The sequence below is a fragment of the Neoarius graeffei genome, chromosome 21 (assembly GCF_027579695.1).
Source record: "Neoarius graeffei isolate fNeoGra1 chromosome 21, fNeoGra1.pri, whole genome shotgun sequence".
Taxonomy (NCBI): domain Eukaryota; kingdom Metazoa; phylum Chordata; class Actinopteri; order Siluriformes; family Ariidae; genus Neoarius; species Neoarius graeffei.
This window is the reverse complement of record NC_083589.1, coordinates 5,961,480-5,986,479: the sequence shown is the minus strand read 5'-3', so window position 1 is coordinate 5,986,479 and position 25,000 is coordinate 5,961,480. Positions and strand designations below refer to the sequence as shown.

The window sequence follows — 25,000 nt, the reverse complement described above, 5'->3', positions numbered from 1 at the left end:
AACTGTCAGCTCGGAGCTCTGATAAACATTATGTTTGTTTCTCTGAATTCTTTTCTCATTAAAAGCAGGAACTGCGTATAAACAGAATTTCTTCACATTAGCGCTGACATGTTCCCACACGTTCCCAAATGTTCATCAGAAATCCAGCGAGCTGGAGATCAAAGACACAAACTACACACACTGTCACTGTCAAAATGTTCACATTTGGTCCTCTGTCCCCTTTTCTCTTCATTGTTTTTTCTCCTCCAATCCGCTTTTTTTCCTCTCTCCATTATCTCACTGCAACACACACACACACACACACCCCCTCTCTCGCCCCACTGTGCTTTAATTGGAGGACGGAGGGTTCCGTCATGTCTGAACTGTCTACCTCAGCGCTAAAACAGTAAATGGGTTACAGAAGAAGAGAGTCAAGTGAACAGAAGGGCAGATACAGAGAGAGACAAAGAGAAAGCCGGGAAAGAAAACATCAAATTATTAAAAAAAAATGAAATTAAAAAATACAGCAAACTACCAGTGATGTTTTAACTTTATATTTTGAGTCTTTAAGGCAAAAATGGCTCAAATCTTTTTCCTCATATGTGATACACTGAATATGACCTTTTCTACTTTCCTGAAACAGAAATCTGGAGGAACTGCAGTCGAGAACTTTAGCCTATCAACTTTAGTCCAGAAATACTATAATCAGCAAATTTTAGCCTACACATTTTGGTTAAGAATGTTTAGTCAAGAAATTTTAGACTACAAAGTTTGAATGAGAAATTTTAACATAAAAGAAATTTAGTCCAGATATTTTGCCTATGTATTGCAGTCAATACATTTTAGCAAATGTATTTTAGTCAAGAAATTTTAGCCTACAAACTTTTGTTGAAGAAATTTTATTTGATAAATATTATTCAAGAAATTTTAGCCGACAAGTTTTTGTCAAAGTTTAGACGCCAAAGCTTGGACTAGAAATTTTAGTCAATAAATTTTAGCCTATGAACTTTAGTCGACAAATTTTATCCTACAAAGTTTAGTCAAGAAATTTTAGACGATGAAGTTTGGACTAGATATTTTCAAAATTTTAGTCTAGAAGTCTTAGCCTGCAAATTTTAGTCAGTAGATCTTAGCATAAGATCGATAGTCAAGATATTTTAACTTAAGAAATTTTAGCCGACAAACTTTGGTTAAGGATGTTTAACATATGAACCTTAGTCAAGAAATTTTAGGCTACAAAATGTAGTCAAGAAATTTAACCTAAAATTTTTATTCTAGATATTTTAGTATAAAACTGCAGTCAAGAAATTTTAGCCTACAAATTTTAGTCAAGAAAGTTTAAACTACAAATCTTCGACTAGAAATTTAAAAAAATTTAGTCAATAAATTTTAGCATATGTATTTTAGTCAAGAAATTTTAGATGACAAAGTTTGGACTAGGAATTTTCAAAATTTTAGTCAAGAGATAAAAACTGTTGTTAAGAAATTTTAGCCAAGAAATTTTAGCCTATGAACTTTTGTCTACAAATTTTATCATACAAAGTTTAGTCATAAAATTTTAGGCTACAAATTTTAATTCAGAAAATTAAATTTACAATTTCAGTCCAGATATTTTGCCTATGCAATGTAGTCAAGCAATTTTAGAATGTGCATATATATATATATATATATATATATATATATATATATATATATATATATATATATTCTGTGGCAGAATGTACAACATACATCTTTAATTTAAAAAAACACTAGAAATTGGGGGCGGCACGGTGGTGTAGTGGTTAGCGCTGTTGCCTCACAGCAAGAAGGTCCGGGTTCGAGCCCCATGGCTGGCGAGGGCCTTTCTGTGCGGAGTTTGCATGTTCTCCCCGTGTCCGCGTGGGTTTCCTCCGGGTGCTCCGGTTTCCCCCACAGTCCAAAGACATGCAGGTTAGGTTAACTGGTGACTCTAAATTGAGCGTAGGTGTGAATGTGAGTGTGAATGGTTGTCTGTGTCTATGTGTCAGCCCTGTGATGACCTGGCGACTTGTCCAGGGTGTACCCCGCCTTTCGCCCGTAGTCAGCTGGGATAGGCTCCAGCTTGCCTGTGACCCTGTAGAACAGGATAAAGCAGCTACAGATAATGAGATGAGATGAGACGAGACTAGAAATTGGTGCACAAGATTTTATTTTCTTTGGGTTTTCTGAAATCAACACAGGGTCAAAATTATACATACATGGTCAAAAATATACATACAGCACACCTAATATTTGGGTAAAATGTCTTCGCAAGATTCACCTTGACCAAATATTTTTGTTTACCATGAAAAAGCTTTTGGCAGAATTCTAGTTGGATATTTCATGACTTTTCATGGTAGAATTCAATTAATTTTTATTTTTTCTTGGTATGGACTTGACTTAGAGTATGAGCACAGTCCATATATTTTCAACCGGCTCTGATGCGTGTTGGGGTTCATTGTCTTGTTGTACCCTAAGTCCCAAGTCGTGTTTCAAGTTTCTGATGGTTTATGCTGAAGAATTCTGAGGTAAGGGATAAAGTCCATAGCAGATATGTATCCTTCCAACAAGCTTTTGTCCTTTGAGGAAATTGTTAATACATTTAATATATCTAAAAAACACTTCTTTAAATATTTACAAATAAGAAATTTTATTTTTGTGTCTCAAAGGAATTCTTTAGATATACCAATTCTAAACATATTAGAGAAGGAAATGGTAAAAGACTGCTATAATAGAGGTTTAATTTATCAGTTTTATGGCATTATAATGTCAGGATCACAAGAATCATCACTTCATAAATTAGAAGCTTGGAGGGAAGACTTACAAGACGACTTGTCTATGAATGATTGGATGGAGGCATGTAAGGAAGCTCAAACCCAAACAGTAAGCGTTAGATTGAAATTGTTACAGTATAAATGGTTGATGCTGACTTATGTGACTCCGGTTATTCTACACGAATACAATGAAAACATTCCTGATACCTGCATAAAATGTCACAAACTCAAAGGCGATCTTTATCACTGCATATGGGAGTGTGAACACATAAATACATTCTGGAGGGGGGTAAAGGACATGATCAATACAATTATAAATATCAACCTAGCGTTATCAGCTAAAACATATATTCTACATTTATATCCGCTTGAATCTCCATTGAGAAGAAGGGAATATATTTTCATTGATATGTGCTTGTTACAAGCGAAACGTTTAATTGCTTTATTGTGGAAGAAAACAAAAGCGCCAAGTGTAACAGACTGGTTGAAAGAAATGGCAATGAACGTAGCCATGGAAAAAATAACCTACGGTATATAGTGAAAGGTAAATGTAGGAGATTTGAAGAAGTCTGGAGCCCATTCTTATCCTTTCTTGAAGATGGTGGAGTTAATGGGATGTCAGATGTGATAAGTGAAAGCTAAACCCATTTAATGAGAAGCTCTTTTTGTTTTTGTTTGTTTTAGTTTTGTTTTTCTTTGAAGTTGCTGACATTTGTTTTTGTTTGTTTGGGTTTTACTGTTCGTGTCTTCTTTTCATGTTATTTTCTTGTAACACATACATTTATTGTCAAAATGTTCAGATGTATGTACAACCCCGATTCCAAAAAAGTTGGGACAAAGTACAAATTGTAAATAAAAACGGAATGCAATGATGTGGAAGTTTCAAAATTCCATATTTTATTCAGAATAGAACATAGATGACATATCAAATGTTTAAACTGAGAAAATGTATCATTTAAAGAGAAAAATGAGGTGATTTTAAATTTCATGACAACAACACATCTCAAAAATATTATTGGATTATTGTAATGCCTTACTGTCTGGATGTTCCAATAAGTGCATAAACAAGCTCCAGTTAGTTCAAAATGCAGCAGCAAGAGTCCTTACTAGAACTAGAAAATATGACCACATCACCCCTGTCTTATCCACACTGCATTGGCTCCCAATCAAATTTTGTATTGATTATAAAATACTACTATTAACCTTTAAAGCACTGAATGGTCTCGCACCACAGTACCTGAGTGAACTTCTGCTCCTCTAGGACCCGCCACGCCTACTTAGATCAAAAGGTGCAGGCTATCTGCTGGTACCTCGTATAGTGAAGGCTACATCAGGGGGCAGAGCCTTTTCTTACAAAACCCCACAGTTATGGAACAGCCTTCCAAGTAATGTTCGGGAATCAGACACAGTCTCAGCATTTAAGTCTCGGCTGAAAACGTATCTGTTTAGTCAAGCCTTTTGTTAATGGTGTTTATGAGGGAAAGGAGTAGATCTGGAGGGTCCTCAGACATACAACCCCGATTCCAAAAAAGTTGGGACAAAGTACAAATTGTAAATAAAAACGGAATGCAGTGATGTGGAAGTTTCAAAATTCCATATTTTATTCAGAATAGAACATAGATGACATATCAAATGTTTAAACTGAGAAAATGTATCATTTAAAGAGAAAAATGAGGTGATTTTAAATTTCATGACAACAACACATCTCAAAAAAGTTGGGACAAGGCCATGTTTCCCACTGTGAGACATCCCCTTTTCTCTTTACAACAGTCTGTAAACGTCTGGGGACTGAGGAGACAAGTTGCTCAAGTTTAGGGATAGGAATGTTAACCCATTCTTGTCGAATGGAGGATTCTAGTTGCTCAACTGTCTTAGGTCTTTTTTGTCGTATCTTCCGTTTTATGATGCGCCAAATGTTTTCTATGGGTGAAAGATCTGGACCGCAGGCTGGCCAGTTCAGTACCCGGACCCTTCTTCTATACAGCCATGATGCTGTAATTGATGCAGTATGTGGTTTGGCATTGTCATGTTGGAAAATGCAAGGTCTTCCCTGAAAGAGACGTCGTCTGGATGGGAGCATATGTTGCTCTGGAACCTGGATATACCTTTCAGCATTGATGGTGTCTTTCCAGATGTGTAAGCTGCCCATGCCACACGCACTAATGCAACCCCATACCATCAGAGATGCAGGCTTCTGAACTGAGCGCTGATAACAACTTGGGTCGTCCTTCTCCTCTTTAGTCTGAATGACACGGCGTCCCTGATTTCCATAAAGAACTTCAAATTTTGATTCGTCTGACCACAGAACAGTTTTCCACTTTGCCACAGTCCATTTTAAATGAGCCTTGGCCCAGAGAAGACGTCTGCGCTTCTGGATCATGTTTAGATACGGCTTCTTCTTTGAACTATAGAGTTTTAGCTGGCAACGGCGGATGGCACGGTGAATTGTGTTCACAGATAATGTTCTCTGGAAATATTCCTGAGCCCATTTTGTGATTTCCAATACAGAAGCATGCCTGTATGTGATGCAGTGCCATCTAAGGGCCCGAAGATCACGGGCACCCAGTATGGTTTTCCGGCCTTGACCCTTACGCACAGAGATTCTTCCAGATTCTCTGAATCTTTTGATGATATTATGCACTGTAGATGATGATATGTTCAAACTCTTTGCAATTTTACACTGTCGAACTCCTTTCTGAGGCCCTGTCCACACGGCAACGGATTCAGGTGAATCCGATACAATTGTTTATCGTTTCGGCCTGGCGTCCACACGGCACCGGCGTTTTGGGTGCCCCAAAACGCAATCTTTTGAGAACGGGTTCCAGAGTGGAAAGATCTGGCAACGTTGCCGTTGCGAAGTCGTCTGGATGAGTAGAACGGATTTGTTTACGATGACGTCAAAACCACATGACTGTCAGTGCTTCACGCCGGGTAGAAGTGTAACGAACTCGATGCGAGTTGTCAACAAATCCTATAACTTGGTTCATGAAACGTGCTTACAAAATATTTTCACTATGAATATTTATTGTGTAATGGTGCAAAGTGAGAGAGAGAGAGAGAGAGAGAGAGAGAGAGAGAATAGCCCTTAGGGCAGAGTCAATCCCGCCAGCAAAAATAGGGAAAAAAAGGAGCGATCTCACCTCTTCAGATGTTGGTTTAAGTCCTACAATACATTCCTCAAAAAGGGCGTAGAAGAACAAATTAATCCATCAACGTGTAGCATTCAATTTATTCCGGACCATTAAAGATGCCGCCTTCCACGTAGAATCATACGTCATCCTCGCCGCCATATTGGATGGGTCAAAGCAGAGAATAAAGATGCCTCATTCATGTGCTGCGTTTAACTGTACCAACAGGTTTACCGTCCAAACGAGATCACATGGGATTACCTTTCACAGGTGAGACTGGAAAAATACTTTTCATTGTATTTGGTCATTATAACGTAATTTTACGAACAGATTTTTTTTGACTTTGTGGCTAATATGAAGTCTCGCGCATAATAGTTTATGCGCATACGTCCTTACTTCTATTGTTCTGGTGTCTCCGAAGGGACCATCTTACAGCGCCCCTAGAGGTGTGGCATGTGTATTGCATCGTTTTCAGCAAGCGTTGCGTTGCCGTATGGACCTGATATTTTACTGATCGTTGCTCATGTGGACGCGATATTTTTTTAAATAACATCTCGTTGCCGTTGTCGTGTGGATGTAGCCTGATATTGCTCCACTATTTGTCGGCGCAGAATTAGGGGGATTGGTGATCCTCTTCCCATCTTTACTTCTGAGAGCCGCTGCCACTCCAAGATGCTCTTTTTATACCCAGTCATGTTAATGACCTATTGCCAATTGACCTAATGAGTTGCAATTTGGTCCTCCAGCTGTTCCTTTTTTGTGCCTTTAACTTTTCCAGCCTCTTATTGCCCCTGTCCCAACTTTTTTGAGATGTGTTGCTGTCATGAAATTTCAAATGAGCCAATATTTGGCATGAAATTTCAAAATGTCTCACTTTCGACATTTGATATGTTGTCTATGTTCTACTGTGAATACAATATCAGTTTTTGAGATTTGTAAATTATTGCATTCCGTTTTTATTTACAATTTGTACTTTGTCCCAACTTTTTTTGGAATCGGGGTTGTACATATGTAGTCTATGTATGTAGGTTAAAACTTAATAAAAAATATTTTGGGGAAAAAAATTGAGGTAGTCCTCCTTCATTATTCCATCCACTTTGTGCAATGAACCAGTTCCACTGGCAGCAAAACAGCTCCGGAGCATGATGATCCTACCACCACCACCACCAGCTGATACAGTGTCCCTCTGTACATGGTGGTCATTGTAGCTAAACAACTCAATCTTTGTCTCATCTGACCATACAGCTTTCCTCCAGAAGGCTTTTTCTTTGTCCGTGTGGTCAGCTTCAAACTTTAGTTAAGCTTGAAGGTGTCAATTTTGGAGCAGGGGGTTATTTCTTGGATAGCAGCCTCTTAGTCCATGGTGATCTGTAGACAGTGATCCATCAGCTTCCAGTTCATGGCAGGGCTGTGCCATGGTGGTTCCCAGGTTGTTCCTGACCATCCAAACCAATTTCCTTTCACCTGAGGGTGACAGTTTGGGTTTTCTTGAAGCAAAGTGGCTTGGCAAAGTGACTACACCTCCCAGTAACAGATACAATTGTTTGAACTGATCTTGGAATTTGCAGTTGTTTAGAATTTCCAAGAGACATTCTGGAGTTGTGTACATCTGCGATCCTCTTTCTCAGATCTGCACTGAGCTCCTTGGACTTTCCCATTGTATTATGTGTTGGTCAATCCAATGAGTGCTGTAAACAAACACTTTTTACGAAGGCACAGAAAAGCTACCAGCTGTAGTCAATCATGATCACTAACAGGAAGTTAACAGACCTCGGCCTTGGCAAGATAAGAGACATTTTGGAAGTTTCAGCACCTCTGAATTAATAATGTAAGTGAGCGTATGTAAATATTTGACCCTGTATGTATAATTTTGACCCTGTGTTGATTCAGAAAACCCAAAGAAAATAAAAACTTGTGCACCAAATTCTAGTGTTTTTTTTTTAATTAAAGCTGTATGCTGTACAATCATTCTGCCACAGAAAAAGAACAGTTCAAAGAATTTACTGAAAGCCCAAATATTGCCATGGCATTCATATCCAAGATGACATTCATGTTCTGACCACAACTGTGTACATGTGTGTGTGTGTGTGTGTGTGTGTGTGTGTGTGTGTGTGTATATATATATGTCAAATTTTCAGTTAAAAGACCTTAGCCTAGAAACTAGACAGACAGAGAGAGAGAGAGAGAGAGAGAGAGAGACAGATTTATACTAATGTGGCTGAAAGCCCACCATAACAAAACTAATGCTGTTTTCACCAGTTAACACAAAGTCATTTGCATATTAGATGACTGTATGGTAATTTTAATCCCATTTGCATCATGGTCATTGCATCTCAATCTGAAATTTGCATTTTTTCTTCAGCAAGAGTTCATTCATTGATCTGAGTAACACTGGATAGAATCCTGTGCTCTCTGGTGAGCACAATGCCTTGAATAAAGTCATATTTCCTCTCGAGTTAATAAACTGTGGTCAGATCCGCCCCATTTTACATGCTGCCTGTCCTGTATTGTCCCCTCTGCTGCCCCATTTTCCTTATATGGCAAACACTTCCTGTTCTTGTCCTGTGTTGTTATGCCACTTAATTAGTCAAACCTGTTAGTCCACGCTTTTACACCTCCTTTATTTACATGAGTGTCTTACAAAGTATTGAATCTATTTTTTTTAGTTTTCTCTGGGGTTTTGACCCAAATCTGCACGTCATTCTGAGGGTGTGTGTTTGTTTGTTTGTGTTCTTGGTCACTGGACTCAGCTCAGATATAAATCCTGGGAATTGCATTGTGGGACGCATGTCCACTACAGTACTCCTCCACTGGATTCCTCACTCATATGATGGCTGGAAAGTGGGCTCCGAGTGAGAAAATAAGCTCTTGCTCTTTCGTTTTTAAGATCTGACCTCAAAACCTGATCATGGTCACTGAAGTCTGAGATTGTTTTCTTCGAATAAACACTATTTTCTCACTGTGCTCGTAATTAATGTCTGCCTGTGATGCACACAGCAGCTACCTTCTCACAGGAGTAATAAGGATACAGAAGCAACCAACAAGTTAGCACAAGAATCACTAAACACGTCTGTGTAAACATATTTAATGTGTTACTTTAAACGGGGTCTAATGGTACAACACACACTCTTGTTCTTCCCAGTAAGGTAGAAAAGAAACCCTGAGGTACCTGTAACACCCCAGGGATGTTACCTGTAGGTTCTGGCGTACAATTCCTGCTCCCTGGTCCACAAATGGGATCGCTATTTGCAGATGAAAGGCGGGTCTTTGTATATCAAAGAGCCCTCTGGGAAGCGTGCGAGGGGTGGGGCTGTTCGGCGTGCGTGTTACTTTGTGGCTACCGGATGTTTGTTTCGCAACGTTGGGAAGGTGTTCAGCGAATGTAGTATGTTTTTGCCCCACTTTGCTGCTGTTAACTTGTTGCTCTGTTTTCCTCCACCAGGTTTCTCTCTCTCACCCTCATCTCCAGTGTGTGGACAGGAAGTTTGGGTGTGCCTGTACATTTCTCTTCAGTAGGTTGGTTTTGTATTTACACACTTGGTCAGGGTTGAGTGCCACCTGAGGTAATTTTGGGGTAGGATAGGTAGGATAGGCATTATTTTGTTTACTTTTCTGTGGTACCATCCATAGACCACCTTTGCTGCTGGGTTTTGATTTAACAGCATTCTCAAATTAGCCCTACACGGAGTATGAGTATTATTAATTCCCACTTACTTTACGCATTATTTGTTTCTGTGTTGTAATATATGTGTGGAAAAAAGGGGGTAACGGATTTTTTTTGTTAACTCCACTGCTGTTGCCTGTGTCTTTCCATTCCATCACCCAATATACATCCTTCCATGTTACTCCCCTGTACCCCTGGGCACCAAAAAGAGGGGGAATGTACCACTGCTCTATGCAGACTCTCCACTGGTGTCCCACAAGGTTCAGTACTTGGTCCTCTTCTGTTCATCCTCTATATTCGATCTCCTGGTGAAATTATACCTTCACATGGGGGTTTTATACCATGGCTATGCAGATGGCACTCAATTCATCCCCTCCTCACTCAGGTTTCTGCTCAGATCTCAGCAGACTTCGCAGCTCATCAGCTGAACTTGATCTCAGCAAAACTGAACTGCTGTTCATCCCAAGTGATTCATCTCCAAATCAAGATCTCGTGACCTCCCTGGACCACTCTCTGCGGTAACCATGGACAATCAACTTCCCTTTTCCTCTCATATTGCTAAACTGACGAGGTCATGCCAATTTCTCCTTTAGAATATCAGAAGGATTCATCCACTTCAATCCACACAGACCACTCAGGTGCTTGTTCAGCCCCTTGTCAGTTTGAAACTGGACTACTGCAAGTCGGTCCTGGTAGATCTGCCTCTGAGCGCCATTTGTCCTCTCCAATAGAGCCAGAATGTAGTTTCACGACTCATTTTCCTACGGTCTCCCACACCACCCCATTGTTATGCTCCTTCCACTAGCTTCCTGTAGCTGCTACATCAGATATAAAACTCTGATGCTTGCCTACAAAGTAAAGACTCACCAATTGATCAGCTGGTGACCAGAATCGACTGGTTTTCAGCTTGACCACCCATAACTGGTGACTGGTTGATCAGTTTCCGATATCTGATTATTTGCTGATCAAATTTACACTCATGCACCGCACAATGGTTCACATCTCACACACAGCAGCACAGACACAGCATTTAATTAATCTCAAAACCTGCACATGCACACATGCACATGATGGAACAGCATCCATAACCAGAAATCCATCCTGCTGAGGGAGCATTTCTGTTCCACCTACACAAGACTCGCAACCGTACAATGCTCGCTTGCACATCAAGTTGAATTTTGACTTTGGAGGCGGGGACAGTGGCTGATGTCTCTGCTCCTTTGATTGGTCACATTGAACGTTATAGCAGAGTCACATGGATCAGCAAGTGTGGAACTGAGCATGTGCGCAGATCTGGACTACAGAAGAAACAACAACAACAACAACAACAAGGTGACTTATTACACGGTATTTTTCTGTTTCCTTTATCTTTTGGTTTTCATTTGGAAAAGTGTACTAGTACAAAAAAAATGCTGAGACGTGAGAATTTTCCAAGAAAGAAAAGTTATGGTGTCAGTTACAGTTCTTAGAGAGAAAGAAAGAAAATCAGAATCCGCAGGTGAGACTTTTGTAAGAAAATTGCGATCGATGCATCTCTACTACAACCACAAACGGACCAGCACGCACTGACCTCAAAACACTAACCCTGCCCCACTCTGCACCACGCTCCCTACCATCCTCATGCGCTGGTCCCACCATCTCCCAGGGTACCAGGAAGACCTGCATCAAGACTCTCACCTCAGTGGTGGAATGAACTTCCCCTAGATATCTGAACAGCTGAGTGTTGAACATTGTCTGGCTTCAAAAATTGTCTAAAGACCTTCCTCTTCCTGTTTTTTACAAAGTGTTGTCTGTGTGGTTTTTAGATCATACGGCCATAGGCCAGGCCGGATGAGCTTATGCGATTATGCGTCGTCTGTCTGTCGTCCGTCATCGTCCGTCTGCAATTTACAAAAATCGCTACTCCCCCTACAGGACTGATAGGATTTCGATCAAACTCACATACAATGTTCCTCAGGCGGGTGTGCATAAAAGTTGTCAAGATGGTGGTGCGACCTGTCATATTTACGATTTTATGTGCATCTGAAATGTTTGGGTGACTCATCACACCAAACACTACTCTTTGTAAACTGCTGGGACGTTTTCACTGAAACTCACCCAGAAGACTCTAAAGACATATTCCAACAAGAATTGTTCACCAGGTGGCACCACCTACCATGGATGCGGTTACACAGGGGTCATATGCAATTTCATGAAAATCGCTACTCCTCCTAGAGGAGTGATCAGATTTTGATTAAACTCATAGAGAACGTTCCTCAGGTGGGTGTGCATAAAAGTTGCCAAGATGGTGGTGCGACCTGTCATATTTACGATTTTATGTGCGTCTGAAATGTTTGGGTGACTCGTCACACCAAACACTACTCTTTGTAAACTGCTGGGACGTTTTCACTGAAACTCACCCAGAAGACTCTAAAGACATATTCCAACAAGAATTGTTAACCAGGTGGTGCCACCTGCCATTGATGCAGCTACACAGGGGTCATATGCACTGTCACAAAAATCGCTACTCCTCCTACAGGAGTGATCAGATTTCAAACTCACACAACAACAGTGGCCGGTATGAGCTCCAGCCTCATTGAGGATATTTTTTTTTACTATATTACCTCCCCAGCAGGGTTTTTAGTCTGATGGTATTCTTCGTCCACGAACCAGTACCTTGATCCAGTTATCCCATTGCATTTTGTTTGAAATGGGGTGAATGGTGAGGATGATGCCAATCCTGCATGAATAATGCTTTCAATCAATCCAGTCCAATCAAAGACGGCTTCAGTTATAGCAGTGTTATTGTTTCAGCCATCGACAGAAACCTGTCCAACCCTCTCTCCTGTGGTATCTTGTCCCGAAAAACAATTAATTCTCAACATGCTGCTCTAGTATCGTATCAGAGCTGTAATAATCCATTCTTTCAACAATGATATTAGATAAATACTTGAAAATACTTCTGTGGCTCGAAAAAGCGAGCCTGCTCAGCCTTGACAGCAGTTTTTGTTTACCTCAGCTTTAATCAGCGCTTCAATCTGTTCCTCACAGACACCTAAAGAGAAACGGGTAGTGAATATCAGATGAATGACGCAGTCATGCCTCCAGTTACCTGTGTGCTGTTCATCATACGCTCACTGAGAGACATCAGCTCTGATCACCGCTGCTCGCTCTGACACTCAAATCAGCTGCTTATTAATAATAAAATATCAACATAACGATTCCGTAAAAGTTTCCCAAGCTCGCGGCTTTAATCCCTGTTCACTTTACATTTTAGTGCTTTTCACAAAATCCAGTTTAACCTCATTAACTCTGTGTTAATTACTCAGATACGCAGAGGATTGCCAATTCATTTCGAAAATGATTTCTTACATCGTTACACAGCCTGGACGTTTCAGTGAGTTTTCCTGCTTTAACGCTGACATTCGACAAAAAGGTTCAATCCCTTCTAGATGTGTTTAATACCAGAACTGGGAACAAAAATCAGAACTGCTCGCGGTTGAAATCAAATCCAAATCAAGTCGATTATGTGATCGTGTTTTTCCTACTTCGGCGACCTGGAAGTGTTGTGAAACTGATTACTGGGACTGATTAGACTTCAGAAGACGTGCAGCCTGTGCTGACAGTTTGTCTGCACTCACCGCCCTTCAGGAAGTGTCTGTTTTCCTCTTCCTGTGGGCCTTCTCTTCTCCCTCGAGGCCTCTTTCAGTAATTAGACGCTTCTCAAAGACCTCGTCCGGCGTAATTAAACAAAACCGAGAGTGTGTGAAAACAGAACGCTTCTCTCCTCCTTTCCTCCTCCTCCTCTTCTACTCCTCCATCGGTCTGTGATTTTACTCGCCATGAGCAGACGTCCTTATTTATTTTACAATTTAGTCAGATGATTGTTTTTATATACAGTACACTCCTCTGATAAAATTCATTTATTAAAGAAAATAAAACAATTTGCCACACTGTGTTACAAACACTACTTATAACACATCGCTCCGACCATTCATCATGCATAACGCATCGTACATATGAAGTTTATCTTCGAGTGGTGAATGGATACATCATGAGTGAGCGAAGTGAACGAGTGAAAATATTTTCAACACGAGAAGATAAACTTCATATCTTCGCGCCACTGTGTAATGTTCTTGATATTATATCCACACACAAAAAAAAAAAAAAACGCAAGTTAATCAAAAGAATTTTAATTTTGAACCGGTTCACCATTTTGACAACATTGGGAGTGATGCCATCGGAGTGAAATATCAGGAATTATTATCCATACAGGACACTTTTTCCATGGAATAAAAACATGTGTTCTATTCCCTTCTAGCGGGTTTCATTCATTTGGTTCGCTAACATGCAATATTGTTAGCATATCGCATATCCTACATGTATTACGTCACTCTACCCAATGGAGAATGAGTGTTGAATATGGTTTACGATACTGCATGGTTGTCAAGACAACATGGCGTCACATGTCGGAGATGTAAAACTTCCATGCTAGCAAGTGAGCGACTGTGACAATTTGTAAACAAACATGGCCACCAGGTTTGCTTCATTAAATACAGAAGATTTTGAGAGAATTTTGAAAGAGAAAGACGCGTTGAACACCTGAAAGGAATAATAATAATAATAATAATAATAATAATAATAATAAAGTAGTGACATTCCATGTCCCAACAGCCAACAGCTAGCCGCTGTGTTCGAGGATCAGGTCGTCGAGGCCCCTCCCTTTGACTGCCACCCAATCCACACTGCATCAACCCCCTACGGCTACCTCTGCAGGTGGTGAACCCACAGAAGGTCGGGCCCACGTCACTGCTTCGGGCTGAGCCCGGCCGGGCCCCGTGGGCAAAGGCCCGGCCACCAAGCGCTCGCATATGAGCCCCAACCCCAGGCCTGGCTCCAGGGTGGGGCCCCGGGTGTGCCATACCGGGCGACGTCACGGTCCTTGATCGATTGTTATCCATAAGGGGTTTCGGTGAACTGCTCTTGGTCTGGCCTGTCACCTAGGACCTGTCTGCCTTGGGAGACCCTAACAGGGGCATAATGCCCCCAACAACATAGCTCCTAGGATCATTCAAGCACACAAACCCCTCCACCACAATAAGGTGGCAGTTCTAGGACCTGGACGCCTCCCTTGGGAGGTGTTCTAGGCATGTCCCCCCGGGAGGAGGCCCCGGGGAAGACCCAGGACATGCTGGAGGGACTATGTCTCTCGGCTGGCCTGGGAATGCCTCAGTGTTCTTCCCGAGGAGCTGGCCGAGGTGTCTGGGGAAAGGGAAGTTTGGGCTTCCATGCTCAGACTGCTGCCTCCGCGACCCAGCCCCGGATAAGTGGAAGAAGATGAGAGGAGATAATAATAATAATAATAATAATAATAATAATAATAATAATAATAATAATGGCGGCACGGTGGTGTAGTGGTTAACACTGTCGCCTCACAGCAAGAAGGTCCGGGTTCGAGCCCCATGGCCGGCGAGGGCCTTTCTGTGTGGAGTTTGCATGTTCTCCCTGTGTCCACGTGGGTTTCCTCCGGGTGCTCCGGTTTCCCCCACAGTCCAAAGACATGCAGGTTAGGTTAACTGGTGACTCTAAATTGACTGTAGGTGTGAATGGGAGTGTGAATGGTTGTCTGTGTCTGTCAGCCCTGTGATGACCTGGCGACTTGTCCAGGGTGTACCCCGCCTTTCGCCCGTAGTCAGCTGGGATAGGCTCCAGCTTACCTGCGACCCTGTAGAACAGGATAAAGTGGCTAGAGATAATGAGATGAGATGAATAATAATAATAATAATAATAATAATAGCTGGCTTTCTTTCGTGGTCTATCAGATATATTCCATTCAGCTACTCCTCTTCGACTCGTTCAGTATCATGCTAGCTGAATGGAATATAAACTTGCACAGGTGGGGAATGAGGGAGGACCCATTGTGCAGGTTATGTGGAGAGAGAGAAACTATGGTGCACATCCTGGCAGGTTGCAAGATTGCCCTGAGCCAGGGAAGATATAGATGGCGCCATGACAAGGTCCTCAGAGCACTGGCTGACATCTTGGAGCAGGAGAGACGGAAAAAGCATCAAGTCCACGTGAGACTAACACCAGCTATTCAGTTCATCAGGGAGGGGGGAAAAACCACCATCCTCCAAGAAGATCTAGAAGGGTCTCCTGCAGACAGCACCATTGTGGGAGATGAGGGTGGACCTGGGAAGGAAACTACACTTTCCCCAGGTCATTCAAACCACCCTGAGGCCTGGCATGGTCATATGGTCTGAGGAGGCAAAGAAGATCATCCTGATTGAACTGACAGTCCCGTGGGAAGATGGAGGCCTCAGAGCGTAAAGCCACCAAGTCTCAGGACCTGGTCCAGCAATGTAGGGACAAAGGATGGCAGATCTAGCTATTCCCAGTTGAGGTTGGATGCAGGGGTTTCCTGGCACAGTCTGTGTGGAACACACTCACAGCTTTGGGAATAGAAGGAAAGGAGAGGAAGATAGCTGTCCATAGGTTGGGGGAGGCAGTGGAGAGAGCCTCTTGCTGGCTTTGGAATAGGAGGGAGGAGTTAAGCTCGGGGCCAGGAGAAGTTGGGTTGTTGGAGCCATTTTTGAACTCTAAGTTTATGAATTTATTTAAATTATTTATGTTGATAAGATTCCAATGCAATGCAATTTCAGTCAGTGAAATACTATATTCATGGTTTAACCCTTTGGTGACTGACCCCTTGAAAATGGTTCCTCCAGGAACGATGACTTTTCAGTTGTCAAGACAACGGAAAAACTAAAATACAAAAACAGAAAGATATGTCACAATACTCTTGTGCACAAAACAAAATGCTCTTGTATTTTAGTTTTTCCGTTGTCTTGACAACTGAAACGTCATCGTTCCTGGAGGAACCATTTTCAAGGGGTCAGTCACCAAAGGGTTAAAGTTGTGAACAGTGAATACGTTGCCATGTTTAGTTTGGTGATGAACGTGATTACCACGTCATAGCCAATTGTCTGGCAGCCTAAGTGAAAGATTGATGGACATCTGGTTAACATGCGATATACAGCCGACTCACCTGTCGCAAGGTGGGCGGTGACGTGCAAACAATTTTCAACGGTGTGTCCGCGTCTACGATAGAGAGCTTGTTTTGAGTTACTTGGAAAATAAACCACGCTTTATTTTTATATGCATGTTGTCCGTAGTACTATCACTGCTCCAAGAAGCCACAACAGAAAAGCTGCGTCTACATGGGCAGTGGCTGGCCATGACTGCCGACCTGCCAACTGGAGGTAGTTGTGGTTTAGGGTTGAAATGTCAGATGAAAATTGGACACCACCTGCTGGCATCTTCTCCTGGCCAAAAGCTACAGTCACTTCCTAAGTGACTGAAGGAGAAAGCACTACAATGTGTTTAAGTGACCGACCACTCAACGCCAGCCAATATTATTTAAATATGTCACTCAGTTTCGTAAGAAAAATGCGAGTTTTTCAACGTGAGAAGATAACCTTCACATCTTCAAGCCAACGTGCGATTATTATATCGACACATTCACAAACAAAAAGTGGCCAAATTTATCAAAACAACTCACTCATCGATTTCCTCACGAGTGACAGATAGAGACTTATGTCACCGTTTTGGTTCGATGGAGCTCGGATGAAAAACACGAGTGGCGAGTGGCGCATTTCCCAGTAAAACACTCGCGTCTGTATAAATACTGCATTATGCTTGCACTATGGAATGATAACGTATTCACAGTCAGTGCGTTTACATGCACATCCAAATCGAGCTGCTGTCGGTAATCGAGCTAAGGGTCCCAGCAGGGGTGCCAGAGAAATCCAGTCCTACATGCACACAAGGAAATCGAGCTATTGTGTGAGGTACATTGTGCACCCGAGCCACAGGTGGCGCTACACGCCCCATCGTGTTGGTACACTTCCGGTTGTCGTCATGAAGAAGAGCTATTCAAGAGTGTAAACAAAGTTATCAGTTCCGTGTTCACAAGAAGAACGACGACGAGGACAGCAACATCGAGATATATTCAACTCCTTAAGCTGAATGAGCATGAACTCTATCTCCTCATTGCTCCAGAAGTGCACGTTTCTACTACTGTTGTCATGCCGACCGAGGCTGTTGTGTTTCCCGCTTGTGGTCTCGTCACTTCCGGAAGGGGCAGTGCTGAAGTAAGTAGCTCGACTACGTAGCTCGATAGGGTTTACATGCACTAAGTAGCTCGGCTACAATCGCATAATCTAGGTCGCGTAGCTCGATTACGAGAAATCCAGTTCAGTTCGATTTCAGCCGAGCTCAGGTGTTTCCATGGCATTTAGAACTTCGATTTCAGTCGAGCTACGGCAGAAATTCGATTTTCTCTATGTGCATGTAAACGCACTGACTGTTACTGTCATCTGTTTTTTCATTGCAATTGTTTTTCCCTTCGATACACTGAGTTCAGCCCTCTAAAGCTTGAGATAAAGAAACGCCTGGACGGAGTTTGATATTGTTGCTGATTCTGAGCTTATTCAGCTTTCACTCAGTATCAAGTGTTTTATAAACTGGACACATCGCCTGATTCAGAGGAACCAACTCTTGCTTACTCTTTCGTTCTAGTGCTGTATAAACTCAGCATCATGCATTCCCTTTGTGTGAGCATGTGAAGAAAGCTTGTTGAGGGAAGTTTTTATCCCCCCCCCCAATGTTTCTAGCTGTACCGTATTTAGATGTTCTGGAGCTCCATGTGAAGTTTGGTGCTCCTCCCAATGTACGTAGGAGTCAGAGCGAGGACACGCCCCCTCCGGTGAGCTTCTGTTCCCATACCATGTGACCGCACGCATCCTAAATCAGCCCCGAAGTTATTTAATGTTTTGTGCGGCACGTGTCTAACGATTAAATAAACTCGATTTACAATTTTACTCTTCCATGTTTTCCCCCTTAGTCCAGTTCATTGACCTTATCAGCTTATTAACACACTCTTAACGAGGTGAGCACGGCTGTGTTCCAGAGGTGTGAGGTCGCTTGTTTCCGCTTCTGCTCCTCTCGTCACCTCATATGCACATTCCGGATCATGTTCAGGGTTTCTGTGCCTGGTTTTGTGAGATTTTAATCCCGTGATATAAATCCCTGGGCGGCATGGTGGTGTAGTGGTTAGCGCTGTCGCCTCGCAGCAAGAAGGTCCGGGTTCGAGCCCCATGGCCAGCGAGGGCCTTTCTGTGTGGAGTTTGCATGTTCTCCCCGTGTCCGCGTGGGTTTCCTCCGGGTGCTCCGGTTTCCCCCACAGTCCAAAGACATGCAGGTTAGGTTAACTGGTGACTCTAAATTGACCGTAGGTGTGAATGTGAGTGTGAATGGTTGTCTGTGTCTATGTGTCAGCCCTGTGATGACCTGGCGACTTGTCCAGGGAGTACCCCGCCTTTCGCCCGTAGTCAGCTGGGATAGGCTCCAGCTTGCCTGCGACCCTGTAGAACAGGATAAAGCAGCTACAGATAATGAGATGAGATATAAATCCCTCAGTGTAACATTCATCTCGATTCAGGGACACAAGATGGACGTGTCTCTGCGAGTTCTAGCTGTATATCCTGAAGGTTTAGATCTCGCCGATGACAAAATCCTGAAAAAATGCTCCGACTCTGTCGCCTCGTCTAATTCCTGTAGAGTCAGCTACGACGAAGGATTCTGACACCCAGCTACGTTTAAAGGTGAAAACTATTCAAGGCTCAGATTTAACAATAAACAACAGGTTTTTGCAAAAAAAAAAAAACTTTTACACTCTCGGAGACAAATCGAGTGAAAACAAGGAACACAGTCAGGGAAACAAACCCAAAAACAAGGCGGGGCTTGAGACACGACCAATCCAGAAACCAAAGCCGAACCACATAGGCTTATGCATTGCCATGGAAACCATGACACTGGATTCTGATTGGTGGTCAGGTGTTGATTCATTTTCTATAACAGCAGCTCTGAGCGTAGTTATATTAATACGTCATCGTTTCCATAGCAACTATATAGAATATAGAACTCACTTGTTAAACATTAAATGTAACTAGAAATGGATAAAAAATTACGACGTGATGTGCTTTTCATAAAAACAAGATTGTGATCACTGAAAATTGGCTTTGCTATGCGAGGAATAAAACCCGCCGAGATGTGCCGTTATTGGGAAATCATCAACGTTATTATTCGTTTCTGAGGATCAGTCGATCACTCGGCATTAGCCACACCTCCTCCGTTTTACATTTTATTCCCTCGCTCTTTTGTTTTCTTTCCTTTGATGTGTGTTTTTCTCTTTCTCTGTCTCTGTCCCTGAGAATTTCACGTTCTGGTCGGCATGGCGAGAGTTTCCTTAGGGTCGCCATGGCAACTGCTGTCTCTCCCACTGGGACTCCATCAGACCTGTGGCGCCTGTCCCATTCCACCTCTGTTCATCCCTCAATCCTTATACTACCTCCATCTTCTTTTTTCCCTTCATCCGTCCACATATCTGTCCAGCCATTCTTTCTTCTATGCCTCCATCATCCCTTCATCCATCCTCTTTATCCTCTCCATTATATCTTCATTTCCTTACCTCCAACCATCCATCCACCATTTCTTCCATCCATCATGCTTTTTATCCACTCCATCATATTTTCATTTTCTTCCATCCATCCATCTGTTTATTCACGAATCCTCTTCATCCACTCCACTATATCTTCATTTTTCTCATCCATCCAGCCACTACTATCTCTTTGGCTTCTTCTCATCCATCCATCCATCCATCCATCCATCCATCCATCCATCCATCCTCTTTATAAACTTCTCCATCACTTCATTTTCCTCATCCATATATCCATCAATCCATGCGCCCATCCATCCTCTTCATCCACTACACTGTATCTTTACTTTCTTTATTTCCATCCATCCATCCATCCATCCATCCATCCATCCATCCTCTTTATCCTTTCCACTGTATTTATTTTCTTCCCTCCCCTACCCACCCACCCATCCATCCATCCATCCATCCATTTCTTCCATCCATCATCCTTTCCATCCACTTCATCATATTTTCATTTTTTCCATCCATCCATCTGTCCATTCATGCATCCTCTTCATCCACTCCACTATGTCTTCATTTTCCTCCATCCACCCATCCATCTATCTTTGTCATCTACGACTACTACGGTCTCTTTGGCTTCTTCTCATCTGTCCATCCATCCTCTTTATACACTTCTCCATCTCTTCATTTTCCTCATCCATATAGCCCTCAATACATCCATCCATCATTTCATCCTCTTCATTCACTACACTATATCTTTACCTTCTTTACTTTCTTTATTTCCATCCATCCTCTTTATCCTCCCCACTATCTATCCCTTCATCCATCCTCTTTATCCCCTCCATTATGTCTTCATTTCCTTCCCTTCCCCATCCATCTATCCATCCATCCAACCATCTACCCACCATTTCTTCCATCCATCATGCTTTTTATCCACTCATTCATATTTTCATTTTCTTCCATCCATCCATCTGTTTATTCATGAATCGTCTTCATCCACTCCACTATATCTTTATTTTTCTCATCCATCCAGCCACTACTATCTCTTTGGCTTCTTCTCATCCATCCATCCTCTTTATAAACTTCTCCATCTCTTCATTTTACTCATCCATCCATCCATCCATCCATCCATCCATCCATCCATCCTCTACACTGTATCTTTACTTTCTTTATTTCCATCCATCCTCTTTATCCTCTCCACTATATCTTCATTTTCTTCCCTCCCCTACACATCCATCCATCTATTTCTTCCATTCATCATCCTCTTCATCCAATCCATCCACCCATCCATCTTTGCTATCTACTACTGGTATCTCTTTGGCCTCTCCTCATCCATCCATCCATCTACTCCTCTACCTCTTCATTTTCCATCCATCCATCCATCCATCCATCCATCCATCCATCTTATTTGTCATCTACTACTAGTATCTCTTTGTTTTTTTCTCCTCTGTCTATTCATCCATCCACCCATCATTCATCCTCTTTTTCTGTTACACTTTACTTTCTTTTTTATTTCCATCCATCCATCCATCCATGTGCCCTAGCCAGACCTCCATCTTCATTTTCTTCACTCGTCCATCCATCTATCCATCCATTCATCTTCTTTATCGACTATTGTTTTCCTATGTCTTAGTTTTCTTCCTCCATCCTTTTCCTCAATTCCTGACCTTTCCATCCACTCTTTATCATTACTGTTTTTCTCTATCACGCCATCTCTGTCCACTACTTATTCGTTTATTCACGTCAATCTCAATTCTCAACCCATCCATCCATTTCAACACCTTTATCATCTATTTTCTTCCTTCATCACTCCATAAACCACCCTCTTCCTCCATCCTTCTATCCCTTCATCTTCTCCTTGTATTCACTGATCTACTCTCCCTAATGCTCCATCCATCCATCCATCCATCCATCCATCCTCTTTAGCCCTTCCTCTCTCCATCCTTTCCATCCATCCCTTCATGTTCTATACCTTCAGCTCTGCATCCTCTCCATCCTACTGCTCCATCCCTCCATCTGTTGATCTTCCTTACATCCCTATGTCATTCTTTCATCTTCTCTCCACATGCATTCTTCATTCATCCTCTCCCTCCATGCTCCATGAACATTAGTTCATCAATCTTAAAAGTCCATCCGTCCATCCACACGCTCCTTCATTATTAAAGCTCCATCTTTCCTCTCCATCTGTTCATTTCCAACCCCCCCCTCCATCCATCATAAAGCGAGCAGGAAGTCAGACACTCCGGAAATATGAAAACAGTTTAGGAAGAGAGAGAGAGAGAGAGAGAGAGAGAGAGAGAGAGACTTTTACTGCGATGACTGCTCTGTGTGTGTGTGTGTGTGTGTGTGTGTGTGTGTGTGTGTGTGTGTGTGTGTGCGCGCTCTTTAGGGGTCGTTTAGCTGTGTATGTTTTTATGTTTTATTCTCCTCATGTCAAGTCACTGCTCTGACAAGGGCTTGAGCTGAATGCACTGGAGCAGAACATGTACACGCGCACACACACACACACACACACACACACACACACACACACACACACGTGAACACAAGTTGTGAAGCTCTTGATCTGGATCTCTGAGCTGTTTAGAATCTCATTATTTCCCTGTTACACACACACACACACACACACACACACACACACACACACACACAATGTGCACCACTGCATCATAGTGATGGAGCACAGAACACACTGGTGCTGTGGACAGAACGCTCCTCGCTATCAATATTAATGCGGAGAGCTGCAGTGCTACTTTCAACCATACAAGAAATGGCACTCGCAAATGCAAACACACACACACACACACACGGCTTGTCATGTTACAAACAAAGTATAAACTTCTCTGTCCTGAAGACAGTCAGCTGTACAACTGCCAATCAACACCTTCTGACCAATCAGAATCCAGAATTCAGTGCTCAGTTTTATCAAACAGAAAAAAACAGCCTCATGATGACATCATCAGAAAGCGTCCAATCACAGAGGCAACATATTTCTCTTTCTCTCTTCTTCATATTTGAACCATCTGCTTCTCTGCCTCTCTCTCTCCCCATCTCTCTCTCTCTTACCTCATTCTTCTCTTTTCCCTCCATCTTCCATTTTCACCTGCAATCCATCTTTCAGTTAACCTTCCTCTCTCCTCCATTTCCTGTTTGTTCTTTTTCTCTCCTGAGTCGCCCCATCCTTCTCTCTCTCTCTCTCTCTCTCTCTCTCTCTCTCTCTTTCTCCCCTCAGTCTCAATGTTTTCATAATCTTATTTGATCGTTATCTTTTTATTTAACCTCAGGGATGTATGGATGTATGGATGTATAAAGAAAAACAGAATGATGATAAGAAACGAAAGAATAAAGAGGTGGATTCAGAGAGGGACAAATGGTTGTAGAAAGAGGATGGGGTGGAGAGAATGAAGAGAGAAGGATGGGCATGTGGAGGACTGGGTGGAGAAACAGAAACATGTTTAGATACAGGAGAAAGATGGAGAGATGAAAAGGCAAAAGGAGAAGAATCAATGATGAAGGGAGAGAAGGATAAATGCATCGAGCAATGGGATGGAGAGATGAATGAGCAGGGGAGAGGATGGATGGATGGATGGATGGATGGATGGATGGATGGATGGATGGATGGATGGATGGAAGATGCAGGGAATGGTGGACAGATGGATGAATAGGTGGAGCAAGACAGGAGATGATCCAGAAGGATAGAGAATGACAGGGTTGGAGGAATGAATGGAGCAATGGAAAGATGGGTGAAAGGAGGGAGAGTATGTCAGAAAGGATGGAAGAGGGATGGATAGATTGATGGGGAAGAAGAGAATATAGAAAGAGATGAAAGAATGGACAGAGATGAATAGTAGAAGGGCACAATGAAGGATTGAGGGATAGAACAGATGGATGGAGGCATGAAGGGATGGATGGACATGGAGAGGTAGAAGAAAAGAAGGATGGATGAAACAAAAAGAAGGGATGGATGAAGAGACAGAAATGTGGATTATGTAGTAAAAGGAAGAAGAAAAAAGACTGGGTGGAGAAAGAGATGATTGAGTAATGGAGGGATGAATGGACATGAATAGACTGATATCAGACAAATTAATGGAGAGGGGCATTTGGAGGATAAAGGGATGGAGGGAAGGAACAGAAGGACAGATGAAAGAGATGAATGGGGATAGACATCAAGACAGAAAAGATGCTTGGGTGGATGGATGGAAGAATGGGTTAAAGAATCAATGGATGAATGCTTGGGTGAATGGGTGGATGGATAGGTGAATGGATGGATAGGTGAATGAATGGACAAATGGATGGGTGAATGAATGGATGGTAAGATGGGTGAATGGGTGAATAGATGGACACATGGATGGATAGATGGATGGATGGGTGAATGAATGAAAAGATGGATGGGTGAATGGGTGAGTGGATGGCTGGATGGATGAACGCATGGGTGGATGAATGGCTAGGTGGATGGATGGATGGATGGATGGATGGATGGATGGATGGATGAATAAATGGAGAGATGAATGGGTGAATGAATGGAGAGATGAATGGATGGGTGGATGGATGGATGAATGGAAGGACAGATGGCTGGATGGGTGAATGGAAAGATAGATGATGGGTGGATGGGTGAGTGGATGGAGAGATGGATGGGTGAATGAATGGAGAGATGGATGGGTGAGTGGATGGATGGATGGATGGATGGATGGAGAGGTGGATGGGTGGATGAATGGATGGGTGAATGAATGGCCAGATGAATGGATGGGTGAATGAATGGGTGGGTGGGTGGATGGGTGAATGGAAGGACAGATGGATGGATGGATGGGTGAATGAATGGGTGGGTGAATGGAAGGACAGATGGATGGATGGATGGATGGATGGATGGATGGATGGGTGAATGAATGGGTGGGTGAATGGATGGGTGAATGGAAGGATAGATGGATGGATGGATGGATGGATGGATGGATGGATGGATGGATGGTGAATGAATGGGTGG

The 25,000-nt window shown here is 42.5% G+C and overlaps 1 protein-coding gene across 13 annotated transcripts in view; it reads right to left on the bottom strand.

Annotated features, from left to right (window-relative positions):
• magi2a (membrane associated guanylate kinase, WW and PDZ domain containing 2a) overlaps positions 1-25,000 on the bottom strand; it is a 288,209-nt gene that overhangs the window by 229,621 nt on the left and 33,588 nt on the right. The window lies entirely within an intron of this gene.